The sequence below is a fragment of the Oncorhynchus gorbuscha genome, linkage group LG08, assembly GCF_021184085.1.
Source record: "Oncorhynchus gorbuscha isolate QuinsamMale2020 ecotype Even-year linkage group LG08, OgorEven_v1.0, whole genome shotgun sequence".
NCBI lineage: Eukaryota > Metazoa > Chordata > Actinopteri > Salmoniformes > Salmonidae > Oncorhynchus > Oncorhynchus gorbuscha.
In genome coordinates, this window is record NC_060180.1 from 61,442,330 (window position 1) to 61,456,429 (window position 14,100).

At 47.6% G+C, this 14,100-nt stretch overlaps 4 non-coding genes across 4 annotated transcripts; all 4 read right to left on the minus strand.

The window, feature by feature from the left end:
- Positions 1–2,012: 2,012 nt before the first annotated feature.
- On the minus strand, positions 2,013–2,084 carry trnag-ucc. Its single transcript has one exon. It is a non-coding gene; the product is annotated as a tRNA-Gly (tRNA).
- Positions 2,085–4,312: 2,228 nt separating this feature from the next.
- On the minus strand, positions 4,313–4,384 carry trnag-ucc. The gene has a single exon. It is a non-coding gene; the product is annotated as a tRNA-Gly (tRNA).
- Positions 4,385–6,604: 2,220 nt separating this feature from the next.
- On the minus strand, positions 6,605–6,676 carry trnag-ucc. Its single transcript has one exon. It is a non-coding gene; the product is annotated as a tRNA-Gly (tRNA).
- A 2,227-nt stretch (positions 6,677–8,903) lies between these two features.
- On the minus strand, positions 8,904–8,975 carry trnag-ucc. The gene has a single exon. It is a non-coding gene; the product is annotated as a tRNA-Gly (tRNA).
- Positions 8,976–14,100: the final 5,125 nt, after the last annotated feature.

Consider the following 14,100-nt stretch of genomic DNA (forward strand, 5'->3'; position numbering starts at 1 on the left):
CAGACATTCCTAGCAAAATTCTTGCATGACAAATTGCTCTTTACTAACAAGTCATTTTTGCTTATTTTGGATCATTTTCATTGAAAACAATCACAGTAAGGTATTTGATTGTTACCTAGAAATTATTTGACTGATCCATTGCTGAAGTCCCCGACAACATTTTTTCGAGTGGACCAAAAGCCGTTCTTTCGACCAGTCGACTGGTTCAAATGTTTAAAAGTGTGATTTTCCATATATAAACTGAATAAAATCAACTATATGTAGGCTCCTGAGCTTGTCTGATGCTTTAAGCATTACTCAAGAGGGTGCCCTAACCTAACCAGAAGAACAAAACCTTTTCCCGAATCTCCTCCTCCCGCTGCTGTTGTCCTTTGCACTACTACGCTCCAGGCATTAGGCTACACCAGGGGGTCAGTTTCCATTTAAAGTGCCAATTAACCTTTCATTTATTTTTTACCGCAAAATTTCATGATATCCAATTGGTAGTTACAGTCTTGTCCCATCTCCACAACAGACTCAGGGTTGGTGAAGGTTGAGAGCCACGCGTCCTCTGAAACACAACCCAGCCAAGTTGCACTGCTCACTTAACCTGGAAACTATCCGCACCAATGTGTCAGAGGAAACACCGTACACCTGGCGACCGTGTCAGTGTGCATTGCGCCCGGCCTTCCACAGGAATCGCTAGTGCGCGATGGGACAAGAACATCCCTGCCGGCCAAACCGTCCCCTAAACAAGACGACACCGGGCCAATTGTGCACCGCCCCATGGGTCTCCCGGTCGTGGCAGGCTGCAACAGAGGACACAGACTTGAACCAGGATCCTGCTCTGCATTGCAGTGCCTTAGAACACTGCGCCACTCAGGAGACCCGACAACCTATCTTACCATTACTACCGATCTGCGTGCCAGTTATGGTTTTCATATGCATATTTTCGGAGAACAGTTTGATTTATTTCATATGTAAAGTCTTCGTATCTCAAAATCATTTTCAAGTGATGAATAAAACTGATATCTAAACCAAAATGAAAACTACACAAATCTAAAAGTCACTTCTATTGCCATTGCCAACAATGTAAAAACAGCCTACATAAAGCCTACAAATAAAATCATTACAGTCTGAAGGTGAAAAAAATATCCTGAGAAAAATAAATCACTTTGGCTACACATGGCCTTTCTGCAACGAACATGAAACAATGTAGCAACTAATCAACTTGGTCCAGCCAGATGCTTGAGCTAACAAGCTTGCAACATTGCATAAAAAAATTTGGACCCTCAGTTTCCCCTGCCAGTAACCTCCGGGCAGACACAGCTGTAGGCTCAATATCAGGCTATTTACGTAAGGACAAGAAATAATCAGGTAGGCCTATTTTATAACGTTTCCACCGGATCAGAGCATGACATTTTATTATTTTTTGTTGAGTGCTTATCCAAAGGGAGAGAGCTGGAAATATTTTTCAAATAGGCTACATTGAGGAACTATTGTCATTCTCAATGGATGTAAAAACAGACTTTGTTTCCTTGCTGTTTGAGGTGAAGAAAAATGTACTTTGAGAAGCTCCACAGCTCATAAGTGGTGGGGATTAAAGAGAATCAGAAATACTGTCAGATCCCCAAATGGGCACATTTATAAGCCTACATTTGCTCGCAGGCCAGGTAGCCTAGGCCTACTTCTATTGGTAATCAGGTGCACATCCTTAAACATTATTGACAGGAGAACTCCAAACAAAACACAATGAATAAATTGACAACGCGTAAATGGAATGAAATAAAATAGAACTTGTTTCCATCCCCTCGGCTTCAGCAATGGATTGGTCCACTGAGATATGCGTCAATCAAGACGTGCCATAAATCTTTTTTTGGGGCAACTGCTCGACTACAATATTCTCAGTCGACCAACAGCCTATGGACCAGTTGACTAAAAGGTGTCAGCCCTATTTGATACTGAGATAAAAACAGCTGCACGAGACTTTTAGCGGATTAATTTCAAAGAGTGATTCAAACAAAATACCCAGTTGCGTTGGCCGGGAATCGAACCCGGGTCAACTGCTTGGAAGGCAGCTATGCTCACCACTATACCACCAACGCTTACCGTATAACTACCAGGAGCATTCTCTGTTTGAAAATGAAAGTAAAAGAAAACCTACATTTGACATTTGCAGAATAATAATGGGATTCCCTAAAAACACATCACTGACATCACCAGGCGGTCAATGAGTTAATAGACCAATAACAAAGAGTTCCAAACGGCTCTGCCAATAACAGCTAGTTTTCAGTTTTCCCCCTTTCCACTCAGACAATGCCAGACATTCCTAGCAAAATTCTTGCATGACAAATTGCTCTTTACTAACAAGTCATTTTTGCTTATTTTGGATCATTTTCATTGAAAACAATCACAGTAAGGTATTTGATTGTTACCTAGAAATTATTTGACTGATCCATTGCTGAAGTCCCCGACAACATTTTTTCGAGTGGACCAAAAGCCGTTCTTTCGACCAGTCGACTGGTTCAAATGTTTAAAAGTGTGATTTTCCATATATAAACTGAATAAAATCAACTATATGTAGGCTCCTGAGCTTGTCTGATGCTTTAAGCATTACTCAAGAGGGTGCCCTAACCTAACCAGAAGAACAAAACCTTTTCCCGAATCTCCTCCTAACGCTGCTGTTGTCCTTTGCACTATTACGCTCCAGGCATTAGGCTACACCAGGGGGTCAGTTTCCATTTAAAGTGCCAATTAACCTTTCATTTATTTTTTACCGCAAAATTTCATGATATCCAATTGGTAGTTACAGTCTTGTCCCATCTCCACAACAGACTCAGGGTTGGTGAAGGTTGAGAGCCACGCGTCCTCTGAAACACAACCCAGCCAAGTTGCACTGCTCACTTAACCTGGAAACTAGCCGCACCAATGTGTCAGAGGAAACACCGTACACCTGGCGACCGTGTCAGTGTGCATTGCGCCCGGCCTTCCACAGGAATCGCTAGTGCGCGATGGGACAAGAACATCCCTGCCGGCCAAACCGTCCCCTAAACAAGACGACACCGGGCCAATTGTGCACCGCCCCATGGGTCTCCCGGTCGTGGCAGGCTGCAACAGAGGACACAGACTTGAACCAGGATCCTGCTCTGCATTGCAGTGCCTTAGAACACTGCGCCACTCAGGAGACCCGACAACCTATCTTACCATTACTACCGATCTGCGTGCCAGTTATGGTTTTCATATGCATATTTTCGGAGAACAGTTTGATTTATTTCATATGTAAAGTCTTCGTATCTCAAAATCATTTTCAAGTGATGAATAAAACTGATATCTAAACCAAAATGAAAACTACACAAATCTAAAAGTCACTTCTATTGCCATTGCCAACAATGTAAAAACAGCCTACATAAAGCCTACAAATAAAATCATTACAGTCTGAAGGTGAAAAAAATATCCTGAGAAAAAATAAATCACTTTGGCTACACATGGCCTTTCTGCAACGAACATGAAACAATGTAGCAACTAATCAACTTGGTCCAGCCAGATGCTTGAGCTAACAAGCTTGCAACATTGCATAAAAACATTTGGACCCTCAGTTTCCCCTGCCAGTAACCTCCGGGCAGACACAGCTGTAGGCTCAATATCAGGCTATTTACGTAAGGACAAGAAGTAATCAGGTAGGCCTATTTTATAACGTTTCCACCGGATCAGAGCATGACATTTTATTATTTTTTGTTGAGTGCTTATCCAAAGGGAGAGAGCTGGAAATATTTTTCAAATAGGCTACATTGAGGAACTATTGTCATTCTCAATGGATGTAAAAACAGACTTTGTTTCCTTGCTGTTTGAGGTGAAGAAAAATGTACTTTGAGAAGCTCCACAGCTCATAAGTGGTGGGGATTAAAGAGAATCAGAAATACTGTCAGATCCCCAAATGGGCACATTTATAAGCCTACATTTGCTCGCAGGCCAGGTAGCCTAGGCCTACTTCTATTGGTAATCAGGTGCACATCCTTAAACATTATTGACAGGAGAACTCCAAACAAAACACAATGAATAAATTGACAACGCGTAAATGGAATGAAATAAAATAGAACTTGTTTCCATCCCCTCGGCTTCAGCAATGGATTGGTCCACTGAGATATGCGTCAATCAAGACGTGCCATAAATCTTTTTTTGGGGCAACTGCTCGACTACAATATTCTCAGTCGACCAACAGCCTATGGACCAGTTGACTAAAAGGTGTCAGCCCTATTTGATACTGAGATAAAAACAGCTGCACGAGACTTTTAGCGGATTAATTTCAAAGAGTGATTCAAACAAAATACCCAGCTGCGTTGGCCGGGAATCGAACCCGGGTCAACTGCTTGGAAGGCAGCTATGCTCACCACTATACCACCAACGCTTACCGTATAACTACCAGGAGCATTCTCTGTTTGAAAATGAAAGTAAAAGAAAACCTACATTTGACATTTGCAGAATAATAATGGGATTCCCTAAAAACACATCACTGACATCACCAGGCGGTCAATGAGTTAATAGACCAATAACAAAGAGTTCCAAACGGCTCTGCCAATAACAGCTAGTTTTCAGGTTTCCCCCTTTCCACTCAGACAATGCCAGACATTCCTAGCAAAATTCTTCCATGACAAATTGCTCTTTACTAACAAGTCATTTTTGCTTATTTTGGATCATTTTCATTGAAAACAATCACAGTAAGGTATTTGATTGTTACCTAGAAATTATTTGACTGATCCATTGCTGAAGTCCCCGACAACATTTTTTCGAGTGGACCAAAAGCCGTTCTTTCGACCAGTCGACTGGTTCAAATGTTTAAAAGTGTGATTTTCCATATATAAACTGAATAAAATCAACTATATGTAGGCTCCTGAGCTTGTCTGATGCTTTAAGCATTACTCAAGAGGGTGCCCTAACCTAACCAGAAGAACAAAACCTTTTCCCGAATCTCCTCCTCCCGCTGCTGTTGTCCTTTGCACTATTACGCTCCAGGCATTAGGCTACACCAGGGGGTCAGTTTCCATTTAAAGTGCCAATTAACCTTTCATTTATTTTTTACCGCAAAATTTCATGATATCCAATTGGTAGTTACAGTCTTGTCCCATCTCCACAACAGACTCAGGGTTGGTGAAGGTTGAGAGCCACGCGTCCTCTGAAACACAACCCAGCCAAGTTGCACTGCTCACTTAACCTGGAAACTAGCCGCACCAATGTGTCAGAGGAAACACCGTACACCTGGCGACCGTGTCAGTGTGCATTGCGCCCGGCCTTCCACAGGAATCGCTAGTGCGCGATGGGACAAGAACATCCCTGCCGGCCAAACCGTCCCCTAAACAAGACGACACCGGGCCAATTGTGCACCGCCCCATGGGTCTCCCGGTCGTGGCAGGCTGCAACAGAGGACACAGACTTGAACCAGGATCCTGCTCTGCATTGCAGTGCCTTAGAACACTGCGCCACTCAGGAGACCCGACAACCTATCTTACCATTACTACCGATCTGCGTGCCAGTTATGGTTTTCATATGCATATTTTCGGAGAACAGTTTGATTTATTTCATATGTAAAGTCTTCGTATCTCAAAATCATTTTCAAGTGATGAATAAAACTGATATCTAAACCAAAATGAAAACTACACAAATCTAAAAGTCACTTCTATTGCCATTGCCAACAATGTAAAAACAGCCTACATAAAGCCTACAAATAAAATCATTACAGTCTGAAGGTGAAAAAAATATCCTGAGAAAAAATAAATCACTTTGGCTACACATGGCCTTTCTGCAACGAACATGAAACAATGTAGCAACTAATCAACTTGGTCCAGCCAGATGCTTGAGCTAACAAGCTTGCAACATTGCATAAAAAAATTTGGACCCTCAGTTTCCCCTGCCAGTAACCTCCGGGCAGACACAGCTGTAGGCTCAATATCAGGCTATTTACGTAAGGACAAGAAGTAATCAGGTAGGCCTATTTTATAACGTTTCCACCGGATGACATTTTATTATTTTTTGTTGAGTGCTTATCCAAAGGGAGAGAGCTGGAAATATTTTTCAAATAGGCTACATTGAGGAACTATTGTCATTCTCAATGGATGTAAAAACAGACTTTGTTTCCTTGCTGTTTGAGGTGAAGAAAAATGTACTTTGAGAAGCTCCACAGCTCATAAGTGGTGGGGATTAAAGAGAATCAGAAATACTGTCAGATCCCCAAATGGGCACATTTATAAGCCTACATTTGCTCGCAGGCCAGGTAGCCTAGGCCTACTTCTATTGGTAATCAGGTGCACATCCTTAAACATTATTGACAGGAGAACTCCAAACAAAACACAATGAATAAATTGACAACGCGTAAATGGAATGAAATAAAATAGAACTTGTTTCCATCCCCTCGGCTTCAGCAATGGATTGGTCCACTGAGATATGCGTCAATCAAGACGTGCCATAAATCTTTTTTTGGGGCAACTGCTCGACTACAATATTCTCAGTCGACCAACAGCCTATGGACCAGTTGACTAAAAGGTGTCAGCCCTATTTGATACTGAGATAAAAACAGCTGCACGAGACTTTTAGCGGATTAATTTCAAAGAGTGATTCAAACAAAATACCCAGTTGCGTTGGCCGGGAATCGAACCCAGGTCAACTGCTTGGAAGGCAGCTATGCTCACCACTATACCACCAACGCTTACCGTATAACTACCAGGAGCATTCTCTGTTTGAAAATGAAAGTAAAAGAAAACCTACAGTTGACATTTGCAGAATAATAATGGGATTCCCTAAAAACACATCACTGACATCACCAGGCGGTCAATGAGTTAATAGACCAATAACAAAGAGTTCCAAACGGCTCTGCCAATAACAGCTAGTTTTCAGGTTTCCCCCTTTCCACTCAGACAATGCCAGACATTCCTAGCAAAATTCTTGCATGACAAATTGCTCTTTACTAACAAGTCATTTTTGCTTATTTTGGATCATTTTCATTGAAAACAATCACAGTAAGGTATTTGATTGTTACCTAGAAATTATTTGACTGATCCATTGCTGAAGTCCCCGACAACATTTTTTCGAGTGGACCAAAAGCCGTTCTTTCGACCAGTCGACTGGTTCAAATGTTTAAAAGTGTGATTTTCCATATATAAACTGAATAAAATCAACTATATGTAGGCTCCTGAGCTTGTCTGATGCTTTAAGCATTACTCAAGAGGGTGCCCTAACCTAACCAGAAGAACAAAACCTTTTCCTGAATCTCCTCCTCCCGCTGCTGTTGTCCTTTGCACTATTACGCTCCAGGCATTAGGCTACACCAGGGGGTCAGTTTCCATTTAAAGTGCCAATTAACCTTTCATTTATTTTTACCGCAACATTTCATGATATCCAATTGGTAGTTACAGTCTTGTCCCATCTCCACAACAGACTCAGGGTTGGTGAAGGTTGAGAGCCATGCGTCCTCTGAAACACAACCCAGCCAAGTTGCACTGCTCACTTAACCTGGAAACTAGCCGCACCAATGTGTCAGAGGAAACACTGTACACCTGGCGACCGTGTCAGTGTGCATTGCGCCCGGCCTTCCACAGGAATCGCTAGTGCGCGATGGGACAAGAACATCCCTGCCGGCCAAACCGTCCCCTAAACAAGACGACACCGGGCCAATTGTGCACCGCCCCATGGGTCTCCCGGTCGTGGCAGGCTGCAACAGAGGACACAGACTTGAACCAGGATCCTGCTCTGCATTGCAGTGCCTTAGAACACTGCGCCACTCAGGAGACCCGACAACCTATCTTACCATTACTACCGATCTGCGTGCCAGTTATGGTTTTCATATGCATATTTTCGGAGAACAGTTTGATTTATTTCATATGTAAAGTCTTCGTATCTCAAAATCATTTTCAAGTGATGAATAAAACTGATATCTAAACCAAAATGAAAACTACACAAATCTAAAAGTCACTTCTATTGCCATTGCCAACAATGTAAAAACAGCCTACATAAAGCCTACAAATAAAATCATTACAGTCTGAAGGTGAAAAAAATATCCTGAGAAAAAATAAATCACTTTGGCTACACATGGCCTTTCTGCAACGAACATGAAACAATGTAGCAACTAATCAACTTGGTCCAGCCAGATGCTTGAGCTAACAAGCTTGCAACATTGCATAAAAAAATTTGGACCCTCAGTTTCCCCTGCCAGTAACCTCCGGGCAGACACAGCTGTAGGCTCAATATCAGGCTATTTACGTAAGGACAAGAAATAATCAGGTAGGCCTATTTTATAACGTTTCCACCGGATCAGAGCATGACATTTTATTATTTTTTGTTGAGTGCTTATCCAAAGGGAGAGAGCTGGAAATATTTTTCAAATAGGCTACATTGAGGAACTATTGTCATTCTCAATGGATGTAAAAACAGACTTTGTTTTCTTGCTGTTTGAGGTGAAGAAAAATGTACTTTGAGAAGCTCCACAGCTCATAAGTGGTGGGGATTAAAGAGAATCAGAAATACTGTCAGATCCCCAAATGGGCACATTTATAAGCCTACATTTGCTCGCAGGCCAGGTAGCCTAGGCCTACTTCTATTGGTAATCAGGTGCACATCCTTAAACATTATTGACAGGAGAACTCCAAACAAAACACAATGAATAAATTGACAACGCGTAAATGGAATGAAATAAAATAGAACTTGTTTCCATCCCCTCGGCTTCAGCAATGGATTGGTCCACTGAGATATGCGTCAATCAAGACGTGCCATAAATCTTTTTTTGGGGCAACTGCTCGACTACAATATTCTCAGTCGACCAACAGCCTATGGACCAGTTGACTAAAAGGTGTCAGCCCTATTTGATACTGAGATAAAAACAGCTGCACGAGACTTTTAGCGGATTAATTTCAAAGAGTGATTCAAACAAAATACCCAGTTGCGTTGGCCGGGAATCGAACCCGGGTCAACTGCTTGGAAGGCAGCTATGCTCACCACTATACCACCAACGCTTACCGCATAACTACCAGGAGCAGTCTCTGTTTGAAAATGAAAGTAAAAGAAAACCTACATTTGACATTTGCAGAATAATAATGGGATTCCCTAAAAACACATCACTGACATCACCAGGCGGTCAATGAGTTAATAGACCAATAACAAAGAGTTCCAAACGGCTCTGCCAATAACAGCTAGTTTTCAGGTTTTCCCCTTTCCACTCAGACAATGCCAGACATTCCTAGCAAAATTCTTGCATGACAAATTGCTCTTTACTAACAAGTCATTTTTGCTTATTTTGGATCATTTTACCGTGAGGCAAAGGGCGGGGGGGTCGCAACCTTTTGAAACTTAAATACGCGCTATTAATTGTCTATAATCAGCACAAGTGCTTTCATTGCGTATTACTAATATTATTGAAATTACATAGTTATGTTTACAGTGATATATTGTGTGTGGGGGGGTCGTGTGTCCCCCGTCCCCCCTGGGATTTCCACCTATGTTTGTAATGACCACCCAGAAACAGTGTTGCATCTTTTTTGGCATTGTATTCATGTAAGAAAACTGTGGCAAGTCATCAGTAGGTTTATACACATTTACGAAGATTTTATACTATTGTGGAGAGATGTACTGTTTGGATTCTTTACATACTGTAATGACCTGACTAGATCATAAATGAACAATTGTCCAGACAGAGGCTTGAGTTTACGAATTGACGGTTTATTACACCAACTTTACACAGGCTACTGTTTGGGCCGTAGCACACGCCAAATAGATGACAGATAACCCACAAGCCAATCGTGACCTTCTCTTGTGAAACCCAGACGTAAGAGAGAGAGAACAAAGGCTGAACCTGGTCTTAACTTCCAATGCTCCACCCCCCTGCCCAACCCCCCTCCACGCCACTCCGCCAACCACCAGGATGCCCGGCATCAGAACATTCCAGGCATTCCCGTGATTGGCAGATAGCAGGTTGATTGACAGGTCGGACCCCGCGAACACCGGGTACTGGTCAGTACAACACAACCACCTCCTAGCCTAACACATAACACACAGCTGTCTGTGCGGGTCGCTACACAGCCCCCCCACCACAAAGTCCCTCGTCCCCGAGGGAACAAACAAAGTCTCTGAAGCGACCCGGAGGTCTCCTTTGCCTGTGTGGCCGTGATGGTCGCAGAGTGCCCCTCTGGGACCCAGGGGATGAAGGCAGGGATATGGGTGACAAGGAAGCGGGAACGGGTAATACAGTCCGTGGCTCTGGGGAACCACGCGGTGACACAGGGGGGGAGACAGGGGGAGTGGGCTGTCTGGAGCCTTGTCTGCGGCACCTGAGGGTGGGTGCCTGGAGAATGTCATTGCCAGAGAGGGGAATTGTGGGGGTTCCTGGGGTTTGGGGAGAAGAGGCCCCTCTGTATGGGGCTAACCTGTCCCGGTGCAGTGCCACCTTTCTCCCCCTGGGAGGAAGCTGCACCCGGTACACAACCTCTCCTACCCTCTCCAGGACACTGCAGGGTCCCACCCAGTGACTGTCCAACTTGGGGCATCTGCCTTTTTTCCTTAGGGGGCTGTAGACCCAGACCAGCTCCCCAGCCACAAAGTGCCTTCCCCGGGTGTGCACGTCATAGTTCCTTTTCTGCCTCACACCTGCATTCACCAGCTGCTCTCTGGCGAAGGTGTGGGCTGTCTCCAGGCGGTCCTGGAGTCTCCGGGCATACTCCGGCCCCGGAGGAACATGAGGGCTATCCAGGGGCCGGCCAAACGCCATCTCCGCAGGGGTGCGGATCTCTCTCCCCAGCATGAGGAGGGCAGGCGTGCAGGAAGTGGAGTCTTGGACAGCGGAGCGGCATGCCATGAGGACCATAGGCAGGTGCTTGTCCCAGTCACGCTGGTGTTTGGAAGAGACGATGGCCAGCTGCTGTCCAAGCGTTTTGTTGAAGCGCTCCACAAGGCCATCACTTTGAGGATGGAGAGGAGTAGTGCGGGTCTTGTGCATACCCAGCCTCTCACACATGGTGGCGAACACACGGGACTCAAAGTTTCTGCCTTGGTCGCTGTGGATGGACTCTGCAGCTCCAAACCTGCTGAACATCCCCGCTGTCAGGGCGTCGACGATGGTCTCTGCCTCCTGGTCAGGCAGAGCATAGGCCTCGGGCCATTTTGTGAAATAGTCCATGGCCGTGAGCACCCAGCGGTTTCCACTGTCTGTGGTGGGGAACGGCCCAACTACATCCACTCCCACCCTCTCCATGGGAGCCCCCACTGGGAACTGTTGGAGCTGAGCATGAGAGCGGCCTGGGGGGCCCTTTCTCGCTGTGCAGTTGTCACAGCGGCGACAAAAGTCCTCCACATCCCTCTTGTGCTGCCCCCAGTAGAATCCCTGACGGAGACGGCGCGTGTTTTTGTGACCCCAAAGTGTCCAGTCCCCACCCCCCCATGATTACTCTGGAGCACAGCCTCACGCAATGCTTTTGGGACCACCACCTGCCACCTCTCCTCTCCCGTAGCCGACTCCTTCCATGCCCGCTGTAGCACCCCATCAGCCAGCCGCAGTCTCTCAAACTTCGACCACAACCCTTTGGTCGCGAGTGAGAGCGCTGTCACCTCTTCCCATGGTGGCCTCACCTGCGCCTCTACCCACTGTAGCACTGGCTGTAGGTCTGTGTCCCGTCCCTGCTGCTGCCGCCATTCAGCCACGTCGACAGTCTGCAGCTCACAGCAGACAGGCCCGCTCGCCCGACACACTGTGGCACAGACACCCTCCTCTGCCCGCAGCTCTCTCTCCCGTCCCTCTCTCCGTTCACAGTGGCGGCAGCCGTCTGCAGTACAGGGCCGACGGGACATGGCGTCGGCGTTGGAGTGGCGTGCCCCTGCCCTGTGCACCACCGTGAAGTCATACGGCTGAAGCTCCTCCAACCAGCGTGCCACCTGCCCCTCTGGCTCTCTGAAAGACATGAGCCACTGGAGAGCAGAGTGGTCAGTCCTTACAGTAAAGGGCAGACCACCCAGGTAGTACTTGAAGTGTTTGACGGAAGCCACAACAGCCAAGAGCTCCCGCCGGGTGACACAGTAGCGGCGCTCATGTTTGTCAAATGTTTTGCTGAAGTACGCCACCACTCTCTCCCCCTCTGGCCCCACCTGGGCCAGCACCCCACCCATGCCCACATTGCTCGCGTCTGTGTCCAGGATAAAGGGTAAGGTGAGGTCAGGGGGGCGAGCACGGGGGCCTCGATCAGTGCACGTTTGAGGGTGTTGAACGCCTCCTCACACTCCACTGTCCAAGTGTAAGCCTTGTCCTTCGGCAGCAGGCGGTTCAGTGGAGCAGCAACGCTTGAGAAGCCCCGTACAAACCTCCTGTAGTACGAGGCCAGGCCCAGGAAGCTCTTCAGCTGACGCTGGTCGGTGGGGGTGGGCCAGTCTCTGACAGCCCCTACCTTGTCCTCCATGGTGCTGATCCCCTCCTTCCCCACTCGGTGGCCCAAGAAGGACACCTCTCTCCTCATGAAGTGGCACTTCTCGGGGTGGAGCTTCAGACCTGCGGCAGCCACCCTCTCCAGCACACGCCGTAGCGGCCCCAGGGCTGACTGGAAGGAGCTGCCATGGGCCAGGATGTCATCGAGGTATACCAGACACTGCTGTCGGGGGATGCCATCCAGCACCCTGTCCATCAAACGCTCAAAAGTAGCTGGAGCGTTGCACAGGCCAAAGCACAGGACCTTGAACTGCCAGTGTCCTCTGTTAGTGGAGAACGCAGTTTTGGCTCTGGCCTCTGGGGAGAGGGGCACCTGCCAGTAGCCACTGCGGAGGTCTAGTGAGGAGAACCAGGAGGACCCCTAACCAGGTCCAGCGACTCATCGATACGTGGTATGGGGTATGAGTCCTTCCTGGTTACCTCATTCAGCCGCCTGTAGTCCGCACAGAACCTCAGCTTGCCCCCCTTCTTCGGAACCATGACGACTGGCGCCGCCCAGGGGCTGTCTGAGGGCTCAATGAAGTCTGCCCGCTGCATCCCCAACACAGCCTTGTCTGCCGCCTCCTGGCGTGCCAGCGGGATACGGCGGGGACGCATCTTGATGGGTCGAGCATCACCTGTGTCGATCTCATGCTGCACCAGATGAGTCTGACCCACCTCGTCCTCACTCAACGCAAAGCTGTCTCTGAATTCAAACAGCAACTGCCACAACCGTTCCTGCTGCTCAGGGTCAAGACCAACACAGTTCCTCCCCCATATCTCCCTCACTGCAGACAGTGTCCTCTCCTCTCCCATCTGGGGTAGCTGGGCTGGGGGGGTGCGACCCGGGCTCACAGAGGGCTGTGTCATGGAGGTAGCTGGGGGAATGTAACACACCGCCGTAGGTGACGGGGACTGGGGAAAAGTCACACACAGCTGTGGGGGAGGGGGCGCAGCCATGAGTCTCTGCTGCTTTAACTGTTGGAGTAAAGGGTTTGTTGGGTTGAGTGAATGTGACATTAGGGGGGGCCATGGTGACTTCCGTCCCTCCCTGGAAGCTCAGTGTGCCCCTATTTAGGTCTAACTGGCAGCCTGTGCTCCTAAGAAAGTCCAACCCCAGGATACAAGGGTCCTGCACAGCCGCCACCCACACAGGATGACGCACAGTCCTGCCCCCTACTGTCAGAGTCATTATTCCCTTCCCTTTCATGGGTGCCAGCTCACCTGTGACTGTGCGGAGCTGCACAGTTGTAGGCTCACACTGAGTCCTACCTGGCACAATATCTGGCCTCACCAGGGTGACTGTGGACCCAGTGTCCACCAGGGCGGAGCAGGGCACCCCCTCCACAGTGACAGGGACATGACAAAAGTCCCCAACACAGGTCCGGCCCACCACAACAACAGGCTCCATCCGCTTGCCCTCGTCTGCTTCTGGGGGAAGTGGAGCCTTGCTTTCCCGTCTGTGCCGGTGGGCTCCTCCTGAAGATGATGGTGGTTGGGATAGAAAGCCAGGGGTCCGCACTACCCGGTCTATGCGGACCCCGAGCCGTTTCCCTGAGCTCTGGGGGACATGGGGCAAACACGGCGCAGATGGCCTGGCTGGCCACAACCCCAGCAGACCCTGGGACCAGGGCGTGTGTTTCGTTCCGCCTGTAGCGACACAGCACGAATGAGTTTTGTCATTTCGGCCACCC